Below are 6,000 nucleotides of genomic sequence, written 5' to 3'. Positions count from 1 at the left end.
TAATGGAGTTTTATAAGCAGTTCTATACGCCCACAAAGCATCATCAAGTTTAATAGCCCAGTCCTTCCTATTTACATTCACAGACTTCTCTAAAATTGATTTTATTGCCCTATTTGATACCTCTGCTAGTCCATTAGTTTGTGGGTGATATGCAGTAGCAATCTTATGGTGAATGTTATACTTTTTAAGCAAATTACTTACTGCTCTATTCAAAAAGTGTGTACCCTCATCACTAATCAAGCATCTAGGTGTACCATATCTAGTAAAAATAAACTTTTGCAAGAAGATAGAAACTACCTTGGCATCGTTAGTAGGGGTGGTCAAAGCCTCAACCCATTTCGAGACATAATCAACAGCTAAGCGAATGTAATTCTTACCGAATGAAGGTGGGAACGGACCCATGAAGTCAATGCCCCAAACATCGAAAAGTTCAACTTCCAATATTGGGTTTAAGGGCATCTCATGCTTCCTTGTCAAGTTACCTGATCTTTGATAGCGGTCACATCCTTGAGTGAATATATGAGCATCTCGAAATAGAGACGGCCAAAAGAAACCACTTTGGAGGACCTTTGCTGCAGTCTTACGTCCAGCAAAATGCCCACCACATGGTGATTTGTGGCATGCCTCTAGAATCTCCTTCTGTTCATGCCCAGCAACACACCTACGAAGAATATTATCAGGTCCTAGTTTAAACAGGAAAGGTTCATCCAATCTATAAAACCTGACATCATGAAAGAACTTCTTTATTTGGTGCTTACTCAAATCATTAGGAATTATTCCGCTCACCAGATAGTTCACATAGTCAGCATACCAAGGGACTTCAGAAATAGCTAAAAGATACTCATCCACAAAATGCTCTTTAATCTCACAACTATCATGCTGCAAAGAAGACTCTAGCCTAGATAGATGATCCGCTACTTGGTTTTCTGTTCCTTTTCTATCTTTTATCTCTAAGTCAAACTCTTGTAACAACAAGATCCATCTAATCAACCTAGGCTTAGCTTCTTTTTTAGCAAACAAATATTTAAGTGCAGAATGATCGGTAAACACTATCACTTTTGTCCCAATCAAATATGAACGAAACTTATCAAATGCGAAAACAACAGCCAAAAGTTCTTTCTCAGTCACCGTATAGTTCAACTGACTACTATTCAAAGTTTTACTTGCATAATAAACAGGATGAAGAATTTTACCTTTCCGTTGACCCAACATCACACCTATAGCAAAATCACTTGCATCACACATTAGTTCAAATGGCAAGTTCCAATCTGGTTCAATTATGATAGGTGCTGAGCTAGGTGCTTTCTTAAGTGTCTCAAAAGCTTTCAAACAATGTTCATCAAAAACAAAGGGTCGATCCACTTCCAACAACTGACACAAGGACTTAGAAATTTTCGCAAAATCTTTTATAAAACGGCGGTAGAAACCCGCGTGTCCTAAGAAACTTCTAACACCTTTTACAGTTGTAGGAGGGGGTAGTTTAGCAATCACATCTATTTTACCCCTATCGACCTCAATTCCTTTTTCTAAAATTCTGTGACCTAAGACTATACCTTCACGTACCATAAAATGGCACTTCTCCCAATTAAGCACAAGGTTAGTCTCTTCACACCTTTTTAAAACATTCTCTAAGTTCTCTAAACAAACATCAAACGACTCACCAAACACAGAAAAATCATCCAAAAAATCTCTACCGTGCTTTCTATCATGTCTGAAAAAAATAGCGGTCATGCATCTTTGGAAGGTAGCGGGAGCATTACAAAGACCGAACGACATTCTCTGGAATGCAAATGTCCCATAGGGACACGTGAACGTGGTCTTTTCTTGGTCCTCCGGAGCTATAGTAATCTTGTTGTAACCCGAATACCCATCGAGGAAACAATAACATTCCTTCCCTGCAAGACGATCAAGCATTTGGTCAATAAAAGGTAATGGAAAATGGTCTTTTCGAGTTGCCTTGTTTAACCGACGGTAGTCCATACACACTCTCCAACCAGTCACCGTTCTAGTTGAGATCAACTCGTTGTCGTCGTTTGTAATCATCGTCATACCACCCTTCTTGAGAACGCATTGAACCGGGCTAACCCAACTGCTATCTGAAATGGGGTAGATCACTTCAGCATCTAACCATTTTATGATTTCCTTTTTGACCACCTCTTTCATTTTCGGGTTAAGCCTCCTTTGGCACTCGATAGAATTTGTGACTCCGTCCTCCAGGATGATTTTGTGCATGCAAAATGTAGGGCTAATTCCTCTTATGTCCACTATGGTCCATCCAATAGCCCTCTTGTACTTTGATAAAACCTGCAAAAGCAAAGATTCATGTTCATTAGACAAATATGAAGAAATGATAACGGGCAAAGTATCGTTTAAACCCAAATAAGCATATTTTAAATGAGAAGGTAGGGGTTTCTTTTCCAATTATGGAGGTTCAATGATGGAAGGTTGCAAGGCCTTCAAATCCGCTATTGTCGGCGGCAAAAACTCAAAACGCTCAAGTTGGGGCAAAATTGCACCGGGCGCAATTTTGGATTCTTTTTCTGCGGCCTCAAAATTTGCTTCAAAGTCTTCCACCATCATTTGCTGGAGTTCCTCCATGATTGCTCCTATTGTAGAGCAGTCCTCGACTTCATTCGGGAGACGCATCGCATCGAGGACATTGAAGGTTACCTGTTCATCATTGACCTTAATCGTGATCTCTCCTTTCCTAACATTGAAAACTGTATCTCCAGTTGCTAAGAATGGCCTCCCAAGAATGATCGGCACCTCAAGATCTGCTTCACAGTCCAAAATTATGAAATCGGCGGGAAAAATAAACTTATCAACTTTAACAAGCACATCTTCTATTTTTCCTTCCGGTTTCTTTATGGATCTATCAGCTAGTTGTAAAGTGACAGTAGTGGGATGAGCTTCTCCTATATTTAACTCTTTAAAGACAGAAAGAGGCATAAGATTAATGTTTGCTCCTAAGTCACACAATGCTCTTCCTAGGTTCTTACCTCCTATTGAGCAGGGGATGGTAAAACTACCTGGGTCCTTACATTTAACAGGCAATGGATTCCCTAGAGCATCACTACTACACTTTGTCAAGGCTACCGTTTCATGCTCACCTAACTTCTTACGCCTAGATATGATGTCCTTTAAAAACTTAGTGTAGTTAGGCATTTGTTCTAAAGCATCTATGAGAGGTATATTGATATGCAACTGTTTTAGAATCTCAAAGAACTTCTTAAAATGACCATCCTGATTCTTTTTAACTAGCCTTGGGGGGAAAGGTGGAGGAATCTTAATATTACCTACCTGTGGAGTAGTGCTGGGCACTACTTGCTTACCTTTATCCGCCTTCTTATCTTTTTCTTTTGAACTTACAGGTTCTGCTTTCTCTTCTTGTTGTGGATTAGAGGTGGATGCAGGAACAGGTGTAACTACATGAGTTCCTTCGTCTGGAAGTGAAGGTCCTTCATAACTTAATCTGCTTCTTGTGATAACCGCCTTACAGTGCTCCTTTCCCTCACGATCTCGCTTCGGGTTTTCTGTGTATCCAGGCAATGTACCTTGGGGTCTAGATTTCTGGTCATTTGCCATCTGCCCCACTTGCATCTCCAAGCTTCTTATCGCAGCATCAGTTCTTGTCATGAACTCTTTCATCATGGCCTCCAAACTTGCGTTGTTACCACTTTGTTGAGTAGTATTTTGACCTCTTTGCTGATTGTATTGTTGAGGCTGCGACGCCGGTTGAGTTGGAAAACCAGGAGGAGTATAGTTTTGCTTGTATTGTTGAGCGGGTGCTTGTGCACTGCTACTAGCTACTCCTTGGTTACTCCAGAAAAAGTTTGGATGGTGCCTCCAGTAAGTGTTTGAATACGGGTTGAAATTCCGCTGGGCACCTTGACCTACATAAAAAATAGACGCTGGATTAGCTGGAGAGTTTTCATACAAGTGGTTATCACCACAATAGACACAAGATATATCTGAAATTTGCAAAATAGGAGAGGGTTCAGGTATCGCCGAAGTGACGGTTTTGGATTCCTTCTCCATTGTCAACTACTTTAACATTTGGTTCATAGCCGCCATTTGGGCTTGCATTGAAGCTACTGTGTCTAACTCAAAGATTCCAGCTGATACTTGCTTCTTTGGTAATGACCTTCCTATTTCGCCTTGGTCATTAATGTCTGTCATCTTATTCAAGATATCAACGATCTCATTTACCGACTTCTCTAACAATGAGCCATTGGCTGCGGTGTTCAACATCATCCTTGATGAACGATCCAATCCTCTATAGAATTGTTCAATCTGGGCAATCCATGGCTCGGGCATCTTCTAAGTAACTCCTTAAAACGCTCCCAAGCTTCTTAAACTGCTTCGTTCTCTTTCTGTCTAAAAGACACAATGTCCTCTCGGAGGTCTGCGTTCCTGGTCAAAGTGTGGTACTTTGCCAAAAATTTCTCTGTCAGTTCTGCCCATGTGTTGATAGAATTTGGTTCTAACGCGTTTAGCCAAGCCCTTGCACCATCCTTGAGAGAAGAAGGAAACATTTTTAATCTTAGTGCATCCTCAGAAACACCAGGAAGTTGAAATGTATTAGCTATTTCAATAAAGGATTTGAGATGGGAGTAAGGATCTTCATTAGTCAATCCTCCGAACTGGCCCATCGTCTGTAACATCTGGAACATGACTGGCTTGAGCTCGAACTGTGCAGCTTGGGGTAAAGGATTATTTATCCCTGAATTTAGGTTGTGGAACGCATGAGTGACATAATTCCGCATGGCTACATCTCGATTATCTGCTAAAAGGATCAGATTAAAAATTTCTTCTGCTCGGTTTGGTGCTCCTTCATCTGCCATATCTCCATTCACAGGTGGATTTTGTGGCGGTGGAGGATCTTGTGCATTTCTATTCATCTCGATGGTCTCTTCTTCTTCAACTTCTTTCTTTTTTTTACTTTCTTTCTCTTTTCTCAACCTCTGCTCACGCCTTCTTCTCTTAAGGGTTCTTTCAATCTCTGGATCAAATGTCAACCAACCAGACCCTGTGCTCATACACAACTCCCTTAATGGTTAGATATAACAGTTAATTCCAAGGACAGAGGTATGCAACAATCACACAATGAAATAATTCACTTGAAAAGAATATGATTTGAAACTCAAGTCCCCGGCAACGGCGCCAAAAATTTGTTGGGATTTTCTCTACCTTTAAAAAGATTAGAGACTCGTGCAAGTGCAAACGGTCACAAGTAATACTCGGAAGTAATCCAAGGTCGAATCCTCAGGGACTTGTTGCTTTTCAAAATCAAGTAATGCAGTGAAATAGTTCAAATATGCAATTGTGATTTAGGAAGAAAATAATGGTGAAATGTTGTTGTTTGGGGTTTTAACTATAAGGCAATTTAATGAAACTCGACCTCCTTGTCTCTTACCTTAGTTTTGATGCAAAACATGGAAAACACACTATGTTGGGAAAATGCACCAGGCGCAATTCCTGACTTTTCTTGGGATTTGAGTTCTACTCTTTCACTACCACTTTTGGTTGCTGCAGAGACTAGGGTAACCTACAATCATATTCCTATGTGTGATTACAATCCTAGATAATATCTACGAACTCATTTGCATTATGGGTCAGAGGGCCTATTCCTAGGACCATATTTTATGGCTTATTCCTAAGTCACATCCCATATTGGTTTCCTATTATTTTACCTAACTCACCTTTCCCAAGGTCGGGCTTTGGTTTATAAATCAAGTTCCCACTGGACAAATGGAAAAAAGATGTAAAGAGAAGTTTTTAGAAACCAACCCAAAAAGGTGCCAGGCGCAATCTGGCCAAAATTCCGAGCGTGTTGAAAATCAAATCTTTTGACTAAGGCATTCCACAAGGAGGTTGATAACTAATTTAGAGCATAATTAAATGAAAGTAAATGCACGAAAACATAAAGAAAGTATTTTTCATTGAATTTAAATGAATAAATAAGCCGTACAAGGAGTTCTAGCTTAACCCTCTTCTCTC

At 40.1% G+C, this 6,000-nt stretch overlaps 1 non-coding gene and 1 pseudogene across 1 annotated transcript; one reads left to right on the top strand and one right to left on the bottom strand.

Moving 5' to 3' along the window:
- Nucleotides 1-473: 473 nt before the first annotated feature.
- Nucleotides 474-4,038, bottom strand: LOC148208633 (uncharacterized; annotated as a pseudogene).
- Nucleotides 4,039-4,299: 261 nt separating this feature from the next.
- LOC148208632 (small nucleolar RNA R71) lies at nt 4,300-4,406 on the top strand. Its single transcript, XR_015788624.1, has one exon. It is a non-coding gene; the product is annotated as a small nucleolar RNA R71 (small nucleolar RNA).
- Nucleotides 4,407-6,000: the final 1,594 nt, after the last annotated feature.

Source organism: Momordica charantia (assembly GCF_013281855.1).
Source record: "Momordica charantia cultivar OHB3-1 chromosome 10 unlocalized genomic scaffold, Mcharantia_2.0 BLBB01000010.1, whole genome shotgun sequence".
Lineage (NCBI taxonomy): Eukaryota > Viridiplantae > Streptophyta > Magnoliopsida > Cucurbitales > Cucurbitaceae > Momordica > Momordica charantia.
This window is presented reverse-complemented; position numbering and strand designations above follow the sequence as displayed.